The sequence below is a fragment of the Petaurus breviceps genome, unplaced genomic scaffold (assembly GCF_028583685.1).
Source record: "Petaurus breviceps papuanus isolate PSGF00001 unplaced genomic scaffold, PetGlider_PUasm1.0 140, whole genome shotgun sequence".
Classification (NCBI taxonomy): Eukaryota; Metazoa; Chordata; class Mammalia; order Diprotodontia; family Petauridae; genus Petaurus; species Petaurus breviceps.
Window position 1 is genome coordinate 46798290 of NW_027185698.1, and position 18237 is coordinate 46816526.

An 18237-nucleotide genomic window follows, 5' to 3' on the forward strand; every position below is an offset into this window, starting at 1 on the left:
TAAGCCTGACATTGGACTGCAAAGGACTTGAGACCAACTGAAAAGGTTACTGAAAATACAAGATAGCCTGGAATAACTAATCAATTGGCTTGAGAAATAAAACAAGAAAAAACTAAAGCCATCTAGATAGCCTATATTTAGAATTACTTATAGAGGAGTACTGAAGTTATTTGTGACAAGGGCCTAACTATGCTGTTTTTCAAAACTAGTATAAATGGAGATGTCTTAACCTCCCTTAGAATTCCCTCTCTCATTTCACCATCCACAAATGCTTCCCTTTTGTCTAACATAATCCTTTGGATACAGTTAAGCCCTGGTTCCCATTGCTAGACTCTCTGGGCCCTCAGACTCACTTTGGAATCCTGAGACCAGGGCTTTCCTTGGGAAACTTTTAAGTGGAAGCAGAGGAAAACCTCTCCACTCCCTACCCCCAGGCCTTATAACACCTAATGTAGTTCCTTCAGAATGCCCAGCATCCCTGTCCCAGTCAGGGAATTTTCAGCCATAAGGGTCCCTAACAAGTATTTCCCACAGGGGAACCTGTGGCCTGGAGGCTATGGTCTTCTAGACCCTTGGGTGTGGCCTTTTGATCAAGTCCACATTTTACAGAACAAATCCTTTTATTAAGGATATTTGTTTGGTGAAGTTTGGATTCAGTCAAAGGGCCATGCTTGAGGACCTAGAGGGCCATATGTGGCCTGGAGGTGACAGGTTCCCTACCCTGTCCTAATTAATCCTGATCTGAACTAGCAAAAGAGACTTTTAAAATCGTTCCAAGGAGCAACATCTTGTTCTGGGACCAGTCTTTTCCCCCAACTTATCAAAATCACTTTGAATTGCATTTCTGGCTTCCAGGGTACTAAGAATCAACCTTTACCAGGGATCTTACTTAATGAGAATGATGAGTTTGTTTGCTATACATAAGTGTTTTACAATTGGGAAAACTACTAGAAATATAATTGCCTACCTTTTGAGATACCTCATGATGAATTTCATTTTTTCCCTTACTTCATAAGTCATTTTAAAAATTGTTGTATTTTGTTAAGTGTAATGTTGTCAATTTAAATATAATGTTACTGGAGAGATGGAACTTTTTTTTAAATGATACTGTAATGGAAACTATTCAAAATAAACCAAATTTTAAAATTGTCGTTTTTGTGTATCTTCCTTATTTGAGGTTTGGCTGTTCAAGGTAGATTTGTGAATATTTTTCATTAGTCTTAGTGAACACTTATTTTCTTGTTTCTCCAGAACTTTGTGATTTTAAACATAGGATCCACTGGTACAAAAAAAAAGTTAAATAAATAAACTAAGAATTCAAATTCACAGCAGTTATTTTATATACACTCTGCTGAAGCAGAGTGCCTATCACTTGATGATGCATCCTAAATCACTGGGCAAATTGAATGATTAATTGTAGAACAATAAAATGTATGTTTTTCAGTCATGGGATTTGTTTGGACCAATCTCCCACAGTTTTCTCCAACAGAATGTGCAAAGTCTATACACCTGACATTTAAGCAGGAAGTTTTATTGGGTACAGTCATCTATTAGAGCTTTTTTTCTTTGTGGAACCCTAGGATTATATGGAATGTGTTTGGGGAACTCTGAATTGGAGAATAGTAATACCATACCTCACAATTTAACTGTCTAGTGCTAAATTATGTGGTCTGGTTAGAAGTTTTTTTTTTTTTTAAGCAATTGGGGTTAAGTAACTTACTCAAGGTTACATGGCCAGTTATTTCTGGGTGTGGTACTAAGTATCAGAGCCCGATTCGATCCCAGGTCATCCCGACTCTGGGGCCAGTGCTCTTACTCACTGTGCCACCTGGCCACCCCTAAGCAATTGGGGTTAAGTAACTTGTTCAAGGTTACACAGCCAGGTGTTTCTGGGTGGGTGCTAAGTGTCTGAGCCTGGATTCGATCCCAGGTCATCCTGACTCTGGGGCTAGTGCTCTTACTTGCTGCGCCACCTGGCCATCCCATGGTTAGAGGTTTTAAGGAAAGAGAGAACAATATGGTTAGTCTTAGTTTCTTGGTGGAAGTAGAATGTAAACTATGTCTTAAAAGAGTAGGGATGATAAATAAAAGAGGAGAAAGAGAATTATAAGTAAGAAAATATGAGTAAAGGAACAAAGACAGGAACGGGCCTGAAAAGTTGCTTCAACATCATATTTTTGTAAACCTCATCTTTTTTTTTTAACATTTTTAAGAATATACGTATCAAGAGGGATTTAATATCTGGAGGAAATCCATTGTGAGCCTTTGTTTAAAGTAAAAGACTCTTTTTACCAAGTAGAAGACAGCCCCCAGTTTCTTTGTTGTATAAACATGTCAGCCACTGGAATTGTCTGAAATGCCCTTTTATTTTCTCTTTGTCTTCCCAATCTCCTCTTACTGATGTGGATTGGCAGGTTTGTCTTTGATTCACCTCAGGTTTGATTTGTGAGTTACTGGAAAGAAGTGATAAAATCTCTAAAATTAGGATGTCTGGGTTCTCTTTCTAACAGTCGCTAAAATGTCAGAAAGTAATCGAGGCATCTAAAATGTCTGTTCTTTTTTTCCTGTTGGAAACATGGAGATGAAAAAAATGGTCTTTTTCTATGACTGTTAAAGATATAGGTATTAAGAGGGTAGAAAGCACTTTAGAAATGTCATCTGTGTATTTATCAATCAGTATTTATTTATTAAGCACCTCTCAGACACTATGCTGGATTGGATGTTGGGTCTACAATGACCAACATGAAGCAATCTCCTTAAGGAGATTACATTTAGCTAGAGTGTTACAATGGTTCACAGAAAAGTAAATATAGTGTGTAGAAGAAATACCCAATGGGAGGTGGGTGGAGGCATTAAACTAGAGGAATCAGAAAAGGCCTTTTATAGGAGGGAGTAGTCTCTTAGCTACCCTGATCAATACAATGATCCATGACAGTTCCAAAGGACTCATAATAAAAAATGCTTTCTGTCCACCTCCAGAGAAAGCATTGATAAATTCTGAGCACAGATTAAAACATGTTTTTTCACTTTATTTTTCTGGCTTTTTTATAACAACATAGCTATATGGAAATATGTTTTGTAAGACTTCAAATGTATAATGGTATCATTTCTTGCCTTCTTAAGGGGTAGGAGAGAGGTTAGAGGGAGGAACAGAATTTTGTATTTTAAAATGTTTTAAAATGAATGCTAAATAGTGTAGGGATTGGGTGAGGTGAAGCAGTGAAAGAGCTAGGACAAGTATTGAGTGGTAAAAGGAGTTAAGGGTTCCTCAAGACGGAGGTGAGGAGGGAAAGCATGTCAAGCAGGAAAACAGCCTATACAAAGGCTCACAGAAGGGAAATGGAATGTCATGTATAAGGAACGCTGAGTGAAGAATAATGTGTGTCAGGGGATGAATGTCCCATCAGCCTGAAAAGATAAGCTGGATCCAGATGGGGAAGGACTTTAACTGCTGAACAGAAGAGTTTGTCTTTGGTCCTAGAGACAATAAGGAGCCAGTGGAGCATTCTGAGTAAAGAATGACATGGTCAGAGCTGTGATTACCATTGATTTGGTAATTGTATGAAGTTTGGATTGTAGAGGGGAGAGACCAGAAACACAGAGACCAAATTGGGGGTTTGGGTAACAATCCAGGTTAAAGAGTAATTAAATACAAGACAGTTTGTGAGGGGCCGTGGACTAAATTGTGTGGTCTGTAAGGTCCAGAAAAGAACTGAACAGAAAAGATGTTGAGGAGGCAGAATCAACAAGACTTGTCACCTGGCTGAACATAGGTAGTGAGAAAAAATGAAGAGTGATATTGACTCCCAGGTGGTAGAGGAGGGTGTTTTGAAGAATAGCGGTACCATTAGCAGAAATAAGTAATTTAAGAGGAGGAATGAATTTGTGGGTTCTCTCTTGGGCATCCTGAGTTTGAGAATGTAAACTCCTTGAAAGCAGGCCTTGTTTCATTTTTGATGGTTGTATTCCAGAACCTAGTACAGTGCCTGGAACATAACAAGTATACAAGAAATTCTTATAGATTGATTGATTAATCCCTTTAAGTTACCATTCTATATTTATCCTCCCTCTCTTAGCCAAACTCTGAGAAAAAGATGTTTACACTCATTATCTCTACTTCCTTTCTGCTCACCTCCCAACTTTTGGGCAATCTGCCTTCCATTCTCATCATTCCACTAAAACTTGGTCTCTCCAAATTTACTAATAATATCTGCTGCCACATCTGATAGTCTTTTCTCAGTCCCCACCTTTCTTGACCTATCTGCTGCATTTGATGCTATTGACCACTCTCTCCTCCTGGAGAGAGAGTGGTGGGGAACCTGCCACCTCATGGCCACATTGGGGGCTTCTAGGTCCTCAGGTGGGCCCTTTGACTGAATCCAAACTTCATAGAAATCCCCTTAATAAAAGGATTTGGTCTGTAAAACTTGGATTTAGTCAAAAGACCACACCCAAGGACCTAGAAGGCCCTATGTGACCTTGAGGCCTCAGGTTCCCCACCCATCTATCTCTCTGGATTTCTGTGACATTGCTCTCCTCCAAATTGTCTAACCAGTCCTTCTCTACTTTCTTTACCATTATCCTCCAAACTTTGTATCTCTCTGCATTTTCTCTTTTAGTGACCTCATCATCACCCAAGGATTTAACTATTATTGACTCAGATGACTCTCAGATCTATATGTGTAGACTTGACCTCTCCTTTGAACTTCAATCCCATATCACTAGTTAACCACTGGACATTTCAACTGGATGTACCAGAGACACTTTAAACCCAACAGGTCTTATAGAACTCATCTTTTCACTAAAATCAGTGGTGTCAAACTCAAATAGAAATGGATTCCCGTGGGTGGCATATTGACTTAGAAAATCTCAAATTGACATTATCTAGGTTATATTGTATTTTTATGTATTTTGTTAAACATTTTCCAATTTTCATCTGATTCCAGCCTTCAGCTGTGCATTTGACACCTCCCGCTTAACCCATCTCTTCTTCCAAATTTCCTTGTTTCTGGGGGCAGCTAGGTGGCACAGTGAATAGAGCACCAGCCCTGGAGTCAGGGAGACCTGAGTTCAAATATGGCCTCATACACTTAATGCTTACTAGCCATGTGACCTTCGGCAAGTCACTTAAGCCCCATTGCCCTGCCTTCCCCCCTCCAAAAAACAAAACATAAAAATAAAAAACAGAAGGCAAATTTCCTTGTTTCGGTACAAGACACCACCACTCTTCTAGTCTCTAAGCTGTTGCCATTGTCCTTCACTGCTCACCCTCTGTTATCTCACTTGTTTAGTCAGTAGCTAAATCTTGACATATCTATCCCCATAACATCTCTTACATATAACCCCTTCTTTCGTCTCATACACCAACTGCCTTAATTCAGGCCCTTATCACCTCTCATCTGAACTATTGCCATAGCCTTTAATTAATCTCAATACTCCATGTCTCTTCCAGTTACAGACCATCCTCCACATTGATGCCAAAGGAGTGTTCCAAATGCAAATCTGTCAGTTTTGTCACTCAGTGCCTCCAGTGGCTTCCCATTGGCTCTTATATAACACATAAATTACTGTGTTTAATTTTTAAAGCCCTTTATACTCTTAACTCCAATCTATCTTTCCAGCCTCATTGGAAATTATTTTCTTCTCCCTCTCCTCAATCCTGTGCCCTCCCCCTGCCCCTGCCCCCAATCTAGCCAAAGTGGCCTTCTCTCTGTTGTTCACACCAGGCACTCCATCCCCACCTCTGGGGCTTTGCTCTTGATGACCCAGGTGCCTAGGATACACTCCTTCATCTCTAACTCATAGAATTCCTCTCTTCCTTTAAGATACAGCTCAAGTATCACCTTCTGCATGAAGCCTTTCCAGATACCTACACTTGCTATTTCCTTCCCAAGCTATTCTGTATTTTAACTATTTTGCATTTATTCTCTCTAAATTTATTTTGTGTATAATTAGATAGGTATTCCTTGTCTCCTGTGCTAGACTGTAAGCTCACTGAGAGTAGGGATTGCTTGATTCCATGTATCTCTAGAACAGGCCTGTACAGCTTGCAGCTAGCTGAGGCCCAGCTGTTTGCAGTGTGCCAAAGGATTTCCTCTATATACAAAGGATGTTTTTCTCTACGTTTTTTGATGGCCACTGAAATCCTTTGACATGTGGCAAGTGCCTGAGTGGTCCTCCAGCAGCAAGTTGTGCAGGCCTTCTCCAGAACCTAGCATAACACCTAGGATGTAGTAAGTACTGTTTAATAAATGGTGACTTATTGAAGCTGTCAAGCAGTCTTTTGCAAAAAGTCTCTGTCTTTTCGTTGTAATTTCACCTTTTGACTTGCTGTTTCTGTGGGGTGGCCAATCTAATTAACACACTTATTGCTTTAGTATATATTTTAGCTGGGCATTTTTTAAAGAGATTTCATCAAATGCAAAATTATGGTATAGTCTTAAAAATGAATATTAGCCAAACTTAACTAACTTTAAGTTTTAATTATATATCATTGGATCATGGAGTCCCCTTAGCTTCCTTTCTAGGATCAGAATTTCCCTTGGGAGATTAAAATTAAACAGAAAGAAGGTAGTGGTAGGGGAGGGTGGAGGAATGATTGAGAGATTTTTCAATGGAAGTTTCCTAAGGGCCCCTGTAGGAAGTGAAATGCAGAATGTTCAGGGACATGCAGCTGACCAAATGAAGACTAAGGAGTATTTTCTATCAGCCCATCCAGGTTCTCCCATGGTAGTATCTGTAGTTTTGTTATGGCTTGGGATCTGAAAAGAGAATTTTTGAATGAAAATATTTGAAATCCCCAATTGACCAAATTTTGAGTAGATTTGGAATCAGGAGCTCTGGGTTTCATTTCAAACTCTGCCACTTAGCACCTATATGACCTGGGAGCTGAACATGGAAGTTAGGGGCAGGGAAGTCAAAGTGTATAGTGCTCAGGGTTATGTGTGACTCTTATATGTGGTATGGATGAACATGTTTTCATTGTCAGATGATGTAATTCACCTATTAGGTTATAGAGATGCCATGGTTGCATATGTATAACCTTTATCAGACCATTTGCTTCCTCAGGGAAGGAAGACAGAAGAAAGGAGGGAGAGAATTTGGAATTAAAAAATTAAAAAAAACAAATATTTAAAATTATTTTATCTATAATTGGAAAGAATAAAAGTATTAATTAATAAAAATTAAAAATAAATTAAAAATAAATTCATTATTTTAAAAATTTATGAAGATGCTAAAAACATTAAGCTTTAGAGATTCACAGATTTTGTTTAGTATATGCATTACATTAAGCAGAATTTGCAGTCCTAATGCAGTTCAGTTTGATATTTTGAAACAAGATAAACAACTATAGAAAAGTATTAGGTTTGCATTCTGAGGGCCAGAATTTTATTCTTGAATCTACTCCTTAAGAGCTATCATTTATACATCATGTGCTACGTGCCAGGCTCTGTGCTAAACATTTTGCAGTTATTATCACACGATGCTTATAACAGCTATGAGAGGTAGGTGCTATTATCCCCATTTTACAGTTGAAGAAACTGAACAGGTTAAATGACTTGCCCAGTGTCACAAAACTAGTAAGTATCTAAGGCCAGATTTCAACACAGGTCTTCATGACTCCAGGCCAAGTGCTCTATCCCCTGCACCTTGGCTGTTCCTTATTACCTGTATGACCTTAGGCAAAGCACAGCTTCACAATAACAACAACAATAACAATAACTAACATTTATATAACACTTACTATGTACTAGGCTCTATGCTAAATATTATCTCATTTGATCTTCACAACAACTCTAGGAAGCACGTGCTATTATTATCCCATTTTACAGTTGAAAAAACTGAGGCAAGCAGAAGTCAAGTGATTTGCTCAGGGTCATTGAGCTAGTAAGTGTCTAAGGTTGAATTTGAACTCAGGTCTTCCTATTCCAGGTCTTGTCCTCACTCCACTAGTTGCTCCTCACTTCCTGTGTGACCTTTAGGCAAGTCACAACTTGCTTAGGACTCAATGTCTACCTCTCTAAAATTTGATTCTTTGGCTAAATTCCAAAGTCCCCACATACTAGATCTAAAATACTGTTAATCTGAACATTGTTTTTTATGAGTGTAAGAAGAAACACTTCTCAAATTAGGGTTTTTCCTTCTAGACTGCTTCAAAGATGATACTCCAACCCAGGGCCGCCAGCCTTGGGGGTGGGGGGGGAACTTCTAACAATTCCAAGTGTGATAGACATCAAAGTTGGGACTTGGGAAATGGTGGAGCAGCTTGAATGTTCCTTTGCTCAGGAGAGAGCTCTTTTACTCTGTTTTGTTTTTGTCTTTCATTTGTTTTCACTTCCAATGTGAACTAAACTCTACCAGGGTACCCAGCATTTGTACATGCCTCTAAGAATTTAGGTAAGATGTAGCTGACTCACTTTGCTGTAGGACATTTTAGTGTGCCATAGTAATAAACATGAATATTTCACCTGAGTGTGAACAAGAGAAAGTCCTGCATATTGCTAAAATATACTTCAGCAACAGCAATGAAGTTTTGCATGCAAGTAGAATTTCTCCAATCATTGTGAAGGTTCTGTTCCATCTACCTGGCTATCCTTGGCTCAGGCCTCACCCCTCACCTTAGACTATCACAATAACCTCCCAATTCATTTTCCTTTTTCAATACAATTTCTGCTCAGCTACCAGCTAAAACACACATCTGCCCACCATTGGACTCTCTTGCTTTGTACCACTTCTAGGATAAAATGTATGCTATTCTGCTTAACATTTAAAGTCTTTCAGAATCTGGGTTAGATTGAGATTGTATCCAACACATTGCTCCCCTTTACATACTCTGCAGTCCAGCCAGACTGGCATCCTTGCTGTTCTTACACAAGAAATTCTGTCTATAGCGCCTCCATGCCACCATGCCTACAATGTGCTCCTAATTCACTTGGTTGCTCAGTTGTTTTTCACTCATATCTGACTCTCCATGACCTAATTTGGGGTTTTCTTGGCAAAAATACTGCAGTGGTTTGACATTTTCTTCTCCAGCTCATTTTACAGATGAGGAAACTGAGGCAAACAGGGTTAGGTGATTTGCCCAGGGTCCCACTGCTACTAAGTGTCTGAGGCTGGATTTGAACTCAGGTCTTCCTGACTCTGTCCACTGTACTACTTAGCGACTCCTAATGTGAGGTTAAGCTTAAGTTGTCAGTTTGCAAGCAACCTTCAGGCCGACTAATGTCCCTGACTTGAGGCCCAGCATTCTTATCTACTACAGCGCCCCCTAGCTGCCTCTTCACTTTGACCGCTTGGATTCTTCCGCTTCTTTCAAAACTTAGCTAAGGTGAACTAGGCCTACAGTGAAATTGTTCAACTACTACTGCCTCTCCCCCTTGAAACTGCCTTGTGTTTGTGTATGTAGACGTACAGGTGTACATTCTGTTTCTCCAGATAGAATGGAAGGTCTTTTTCTCATTTTCAGTTTTTGTATGTGTAACACACAGGTGACTAATACAATAAATGCTTGTTGGTTGACTGATTGATTATGTTAAGAAGTACTGGTCAAGAAAAGAACCTTCATTGTTGACTGGCAGTATTTATTTTCAAGACCCTTCCCACCCCTGTTTCTCTTTGGATTGGGGATGTTTGTGGAACAGAGACCATGATCAAATGAGATAAAGTTACCATTTCTGATAATTAGATAATTAGACAATTCTAGATTTTCCTTCTTTTATCATAAGTATCCAGGAGGAGAGAGATGGATGGACAGACAGACAGACAGACAGAGCAAGCCTTCGTTAAGCACTTGCTATGTGCCAGCCAGGATAAAGCCCCAGGGATAGAAATATAAGCAAGCAACATAGCTCTCTCCCCCCTCAAAAAAAATCAGTCTTTTCTTCTCTGGGCTCCCTGGTTCCTCTGGAGAAGCAGCACAGTGTAGTGGAAATAGCTTTGGACTAAAAGTCGTGAAGAGACCGTGATCCAAAGCAAGTGGCATGGACCTGTCTGTTGTGTTGTGTGTGCAGAGCGTTGTGGCAGGTTGAATGTGCAGAGCAGATACATGTCAGCTCCAGTATTCCTTAAGCCCACCCTGATATGGCCTCGCTCCCATCCTAGTTGCTCTCTTCTGAATACATTCTAGTTTGTTCATCTCTTTCTTTCCTAAAGCTCTTCTCAATGGTAGAATACAATGGGATTGGATTGTCTTCTGTCTCCCTTAATACTGCACTTCTGATCACTGTTTCATGCTGACTCATTGAGCTGGTAGGCCACTAAAACCAAGAGTATTGAAAGGAACTCTTACCACCTCATCTCTCTTCCATTCTAATAGTTGTGCAGTTAACTTTTTTAACCACATGGAGGCCTATATAGTCATCCCTTTCTCTTATTAGGGAGAATAGGGCCTTTCTTGAATAATTCTAGGGAATCAAATGGCCTTCTGAAGTCTTCAAATGATCTGGCCAACAGGAAAATTCATCCAGAAAATATTTTGATAGGAACTAATTGAAACATTAATCATTTCAGAAAATTTAGGAAAGTGATGAATATGCTATAAGTAAATATAACAAACTATCTCAGCATTCAAACAACTGTATAGACCCCAGAAGCCTATAGCCCAGCAGGAGACTTGAGACTAGAACAGCACCAGACGTTTTTACTCCAGATATAGATATATCATTACTTTAGCCAGTGCAGAAACTGTCTAGGGCATAGATAGCATTTATGTCCTACACTGATGACCTGGACTTGCCAGAAAAGGTTTTCCCCTCAAAAATTCAACTGTCCAATATTTGAATATACCAGAAGGCTATGGTTTATGTTGGGGGCTTGTGGGGGTAGGTGGGTTACAAAAGCAAAAGACAGTGGAGGGATTTGCTTTCCCAAGTTTGACAATGAAAAAAAATGTTCCAATAAAAATGGCAATTTTTGTGTCAGCTCAGAACCCTGAAGGGTCATTCCTTTAGTCAGTGGGACCCATTAAATGTACCTGTTAGATCATGGAGTTATTAATATTTGAACTAACATTTTAGCCTAACAGTGAAGCTTTGGTGGGATAATTTTGCTGTGGAGTCTTTTCTGGGAAAGGAAAGGTTAACACTTCCTTCTCTGCTAGCCAAAGGACAGAGCTGGTTTTTGACAATAACTTCTTTGTGAAGAGTTTGGGATTTCAAGGACCATACATAGGACCTACTCCTAATGTATAAAGGCTAGAGTCTAAATAGAGGGGAGGAACTAAGGCAGTAAATACACTACTGTCTTCAAGCGTTTAAAGAGCTGTCATGTGGAAAAAGGCTTAGACTTGTTCCACTTGGCCCCAGAGGGCAGAACCAGGACCAGTGGGCAACAGTGGCAAAAAGACAGATTTGGGCTTGATTTAAGGAAAAGCTTCCTAGCAGTTAGAGTTCTCCCAAAGTAGAATCAGCACAATGATAAGGAGATCCTCATAACCAGAGGCCCTCCACAGGAGATGGGAGGCCCACTTAGCTGCCATGTGGACCCAGGCCTGCTAGATCCTCTTTCCACTGAGACTCTGCTACTGCTTCCCTCTTTGCTCTCTCCTATGGCTTTTTACAGTGCTTCACATGGGTAGCCTGCTATGCTGTGGGCTTCTGGCCATTCAAGTAGATTTTGGGGTGGGGAGGTAGGCAACAAGAAGACCAAAGCAGTTAGTAAAGTGGGGAATGGAAACTTACAGAAACTCCTGGAGGCCAGGGACTTTTTTGTTTCTGTCTTTATTTTCCCATCATCTAGTACAATTTATCGTACACAGTAGGTAATTAGTAGATGTTTGTTTAATTGAAATGAGATCCCTAATATGAACAGACATCATGATATGGAAAGAATATTGGATTTGTATTCAGATTTGGAATAAGATTGATTTTACCACTAATTCTATGACCTTGGTGGGGTGAATCCCTTAACCTATTGGATCCTCAGTTTCCCCATCTTGATTGTACTACCTAAATTTACTACCTTAAAATGTTGTTTTGAAGACTAATTCATGGGATCTAGATAAAGCACTTTTTTACCAATACAAAATGTTTAGACTATAAATGTGAACAATTATGTGTCAAGCAATGTGCTTCATACTGTGGGAAATAAAACAGACACACATCAAACCTTAGCAATACAGTGATTAAATCAAAGAGCAGTCAGAGACAGTAATGGAAAAGAAATCACAAGGTAATATGGGATTGATTGCCAAATGAATGACTTATAATAAGTTTAGAGGAGAAATGCTACAGCCCACTGTGGTCCAAAAAGACTGTAAGGAAGAAATGAGATTTGAGCAGTCTCCTATAGGATAGGTAGGAAAAGAGGGGAGCAAAAGCACTGAGGCAGATTAGAGCAGTGTTTAATGGAGAAACAATGAGGAAAGCCATTTTGTTTAATTGGTAGGTTTCATGCAGAGAAGTAGTGAGAGATAAGGAACTTGTGGCCTCGAGGCCACATGTAGGCCTATGGGTGCTCAAGTGCAGTCCTTTGACTGAATACAAACTTCACAGAACAAATCCCCTTAATAAAAAGGATTTGGTCTGTAAAACTTGGACTCAGTCAAAAGGCTGCACCTGAGGACCTAGAAGGCCACAGGTGACCTAGAGGCCAAAGTCTAAACAATATATTAACATCATATTGTGGAAGGCTTTGAATGCCAAGCAAAGGTTTGGGACAACATCCCACCCTGGAGAGAATGCTAATCTTGGCAGTCAGAAAACCCAGGGCTGAGTCCTAGTTCTGCAGCTTAGCAGCTTTGTTTCCTTGGTCCAGTCATTTGACTTCTGAGGATTTTCATTTCTGTACCTTTAAAACGAGGGACTTGTTCTAGATGATCATTAGATTGTCTTTCAGAATCATACTGACTTTGGGCAGTAGGGCCATGGAAACCATCGAGTAGGTTGAGCAAAAGGGGCAATGACATAGTGAAAGACATATTTTTGGAAGATTAAACTACTGGTTTTGTGCAGAAGGGAATTCAGGTGGTGGTAGATCAGGAGTGTCAAACCCACATGGAAATGAGGGGCCACCTATCCATACATAAGGCCTCTGTAAATACCAACTTCATTTAAAAATACAATATGATCTACATGGTATGGTATTTTTTTTGTTGTTAAATATTTACCAGTTACAAGACCATATATGGCCTACGGGCTACACATTTAACATGTCTGTAGTGGATAACAGATTGGAAGGTCATTTAGGAAGTACTAGTCTAATCCTAATAGATAATTAAAAAAAAATCTTTAGGGAACAAATTATCAGAATGGTGACAGAAGAAATAGAAATAGAGGAGATACTTTGGAGACTTGGTGAAAGAATGATTGCAGGGGCAGCCAGGTAGCACAGCGAGTAAGAGCACCAGCCCCAGAGTCAAGACCTGGGATCGAATCCAGGCTCAGACACTTAGCACCCACCCAGAAATACCTGGCCATGTAACCTTGAGCAAGTTACTTAACCCCAATTGCTTTAAAAAAGAAAGAAAGAATGATTGCCAGACTTGATCATTGAATTTAGTTCATTCAAAAAGCATTCATTAAGTCTTTGGCCACTAGCCGAGAATAGCATGTGGCAATAAGGTTATAAAGACAAGAATGAAACAATGATTGCCCTCAAGGAACTTATATTTTAATATGGATGTAGAGAAGAAGAAAGAACCAAATATCTTTTGTTAAGCTATGTTGTTAAGCTTTACAAGGAATTTGGTTTGTGATTAATAAATCAAATATTGCATGCATGGTACTCAAACTGGTGAGGAAAGAAGACCCTTGTTATTTTATAAGTAGTCTGCTCTGTTTTCATAATAGCTCATTTGTATTTCTTAAATATAACTTTGTTTTCCTTTCATAAGTTTGGTTTCTAATATATAAGTATTCTTTTTTATTGTAGTCCAAGGGTTCTTCTCTATCCAACCTAAAATGTCCCTGTGGAATCAGTTTTATGATGCCAGAAACCATCATGATTCAGGATATGATGCTGACCTACTTGGCCCAAACATGGGTGCTCTATGTAAGCATGAAATTGAGAAGACAAGAAGAGATAAAGTCTCTACACTTGTTTTTAGATAAAAAAGATTATCCATGTACATGACATCTTTTGTAGGCTGTGTCCCATAGTCTTCTCCCTTAAGTAAATTTCTTATTCAGCACATGTTCATGTCATCTTTTAATGTTAACTGAATTCCAAAATGTTCAATTAAAACAGAACAATATTTTATGTGCCTGTTTCCCAAGCCATTGCATAGAAGGGCCATATCTGTGCTAGAAGTCTAATGTATAACATCTACTCTTAATGACATTAGTAATAGAAATATTCAATACTACTTCATTATATTCAAGTTTAGGATATAAAACATCCTTGTGAATTTTTTAAGAATGGTCATCAGCTACAAAAGATGAGAATAGTCAATATTGGAGGAGTAGTCTAAAAATAGACATACCTAATGCATTTTTGGCAGACTTGTGAATTGAAATGACCATTTTTTAAAGGAATTTGGAAGTATTCACATAAAGTGACTAAAATGCCCATGCCTTTTGACCCAGATATTCCACTGATAGTAATATACTACAAGGATTCCACTAGCAACCAAAAAAAGCTCCATATAAGTCAGTATATTTGTAGTATCACTTTTTGTGGCAGTAAAGAACTTGGAACAAAGTAGATTTCCATCAGTTGAGGAATGGTTAAACAAATTGTAGTCATCAATGTATGTTACCATATTCTTTAAAACTACAAATGTGATTAATACAGAGAAGTACAGAAAGACTTCGGTGAACTGATGCTGAAGGAAGTGAACAGCCAAGAAAACAAGATATACATTAGCTCAAAAGAAAAGATATGAGAGGGGGATGGAGCCAAGATGGCGAAGTAGAAACAGGACTTCTGTGTGGCGCCAGCTTCCACCTCCTCCGATACATGTAAAAAAATGACTTTAAACAAACTTTAGAGCCACAGAACCCACAAAGTGACAGAGAGAAACAAATCTCCCACAGAAGGAAGCCCAGCAGGCTGGCAGGAAGGGTCCATCACAATACACTGGGAGCTGAGCTCAGCCCCAACTGAGCCACGGTTTTAGCCCCATGGTGGCCTCGACCAAAGGTGGCTGGAGTAGACTTCATGAGAGTAAATCACCAGCAGCTGTAGCAGTTTCCAGACTTCTCAATCCACAAACACCAAAGACAAAGTAAAAGATCAGTGTGGAACTTTGTTTGAAAGAGGGGGAGCACAGTTCAGCTGCTGTCCCTGGAGCGAGAAGTGGAGGAGATGTGGTGGCGGCAGCCACTGCCACATGGCTGCTTCTGGAACTCCTGGCCTGCAGATTGGACCCCTTATGGGTCCAAGGAACCACTCAGAGGGTAATCACTTTTGCTTTGACCTGCTTAGGTCCAGATTGCAGTCTTGGGTGGTGGTCCTGGGGTGTGTGACCAGTGAGCCAGAGTGCGTGGAGGCTGTAGAGAGGGTACCCGTGTAATAGCTCCGACAGCTACAAAAACCCCAGTGATTTGGGACATAGCTCTCTCCATTCTGGAAGCAGAGTTCTACTGTGGCAAAGAGCTCAAAAGTCAAGTAATTGGCTGCCGATATGAGCAGGCAACGGAAGCACAAACAGATGATAGAATCATTTTTTGGAGACAAAAAGGATCAAGGCATGGAGTGGGAGGAAGACATGGAAGTCAGAACTCCTGCATCAAAAGCCTCCAAGAAAAATATGAACTGGTTACAGGCCATGGAGCAGCTCAAGAAGGATTTTGAAAATCAAGTAAGAGAAATGGGGGAAAAATTGGGAAGAGAAATGAGAATTATGCAAGAAAATCATGAAAAGTGAGTCAATAGCCTGCTAAAGGAGACCCAAAAGTTCATTGAAGAAAAGATATGAGATGGCAGAGCCAAGATGGCAGAGTTAAAGCAGGAACTTGCTTGAGCTTGTGTCCCAATCACTTTCAACACCTGTAAAAAAATGACTCTAAACAAATTCTAAAGCTACAGAACCCACAGAATGACAGAGTGAAACAAATTTCTCCCTGAAGGCAGCCTGGCAGGCTGACAGGAAGGGTCTATCATGCCTGGCTGGGAGCAGAATGAAGTCCTGTATGGGCCTCAGCACAGACCAGCCAGAGCAGATGTCAGGGGACTGAATCACTGCCAGCTGTAGCAGTTTCCAGATTTCTCAACCAGAAACACCAAAGAGAAAGTAAAAGGTCAGTGGGGAAACTCTATTGGACCTGGGTGAGAGAAGATTGTAATCCAACTCCTGCCACCAGGGCAATGGAGATGGTGGCTATGGCAGCAGGGCAGCTACTTCTGGAGCTCTGGGCCCACAGATGGTAGAGGGAACCAAGCAGCTGATCAGAGGGCAATTGCAGGAATCTCTGCTGGTGCTGAGGCAGGATTCTCTTGCTTTGCCCTGCTTGGATCTGGGTTGCAGTCTTGGGTGGCAATCCTGGGGAGAGGAATGCTGGTGTGGCAGAGCTTGCTGAGGTTTTGGAGAGGCAGTCCTCCTCACAGTTCTGAGGCAGGTGCCTGAAGAAACTCTGACAACAGCTACTCAAAACCCCAGAAATTTGGAACACAGCACTCTCCACTCTGGAAGCAGAGTTCTGCCGTGGCAAAGAGCTCAAAAGTCAGGTATTTGGTTGGCAAGATGAGCAAACAGAGGGAGAGAAATCAGGCTATAGAATTGTTCTTTGGTGACAAAGAAGATCAAAACAGAACCAGAAGGAGACAACAAAGCCAAAACTCCTGCATCAAAAACTTCCAAGAAAAGTGTAAGTTGGTCACAGGTTATGGAGGAGCTCAAGAAGGATTTTAAAAATCAAGTAAGAGAAGTAGAGGAAAAATTGGAAAAAGAAATGAATGTGATGCAAGGAAATCATGAAAAATGAGTCAATAACTTGCTAAAGGAGACCCCCCCCAAAAAAAAATACTGAAGAAAATAACACTTTAAAAAATAGACTAACTCAAATGGCAAAAAGTCCAAATTTTGGGGAGGTCCAAAAAACTAATGAAAAGAATGCCTTAAAAAGCAGAATTGACCAGATGGAAAGGGCAGTTCAAAAGCTCACTGAAGAAAATAATTCCTTCAAAATTAGATTGGAGCAAATGGAAACTAATGACTTTATGAGAAATCAAGATATTATAAAACAGATCCAAAAGAATGAAAAAATAAAAGGCAGTGTGAAACATCTCACTGGAAAAACCACTGACCTAGAAAATAGATCCAGGAGAGATAATTTAAAAATTAGTGGACTACCTGAAAGCTATGATCAAAAAAGGAGCTTAGACATTGTCTTTCAAGAAATTATCAAGGAAAACTGCCCTGATATTCTAGAACCAGAGAGTAAAATAGAAATTAAAAGAACTCACTGATTGCTTCATGAAAAAAATCCCCAAAAGAAAACTCCTAGTAATATTATAGCCAAATTCCAGAGTTCCCAGGTCAAGGAGAAAATATTACAACTAGTCAGGAAGAAACACTTTGTGTATTGTGGAAACACAATCAGGATAACACAAGATCTATCAGCTTCTACATTAAGGGACTGAAAGGCTTAGAATATGATATTCCAGAGGTCAAAGGAGTTAGGATTAAAATCAAGAATCACAGGGGTGGCCAGGTGGCTCAGTGAGTAAGAGTACCGGCTCCAGTGTCGGGATGACCTGAGGATCAAATCCGGGCTCAGATACTTAGCACTACACCCAGAAATAACTGGCCGTGTAACCTTGAGCAAGTTACTTAACCCCGATTGCTTTAAAAAAAAAAAATCAAGAATCACCTACCCAGCAAAACAGAGTATAATACTTGAGGGAAAAATATGGAAATGCAACGAAATAGATGGGCTTCAAGCATTCTTTTTTTTTTTTTTATTTAAGCAATTGGGGTTAAGTAACTTGCTCAAGGTTACACGGCCAGTTATTTCTGGGTGTGGTGCTGAGTATCTGAGCCCATATTTGATCCAGGTCATCCCGACACTGGAGCCGGTGCTCTTACTCACTGAGCCACCTGGCTGCCCCTAAGCAATTGGGGTTAAGTAACTTGCTCAAGGTTACACGGCCAGGTGTTTCTGGGTGGGTGCCAAGTGTCTGAGCCCGGGATTCGATCTCCAGGTCTTCTCAACACTGGAGCCGGTGCTCCTACTTGCTGTGCTACCTGGCCGCCCCGGTTTCAAGCATTCTTGATGAAAGTACTAGAGCTGAACAGAAAATTTGACTTTCAAATTCAAGAAGCAAGAGAAGTATGAAAAGATAAACAGGAAAGAAAAA

The 18237-nt window shown here is 40.0% G+C and overlaps 1 protein-coding gene across 10 annotated transcripts in view; it reads left to right on the forward strand.

The window, feature by feature from the left end:
• Positions 1-18237, forward strand: part of CTBP1 (C-terminal binding protein 1) — a 473381-nt gene that overhangs the window by 342013 nt on the left and 113131 nt on the right. The window lies entirely within an intron of this gene.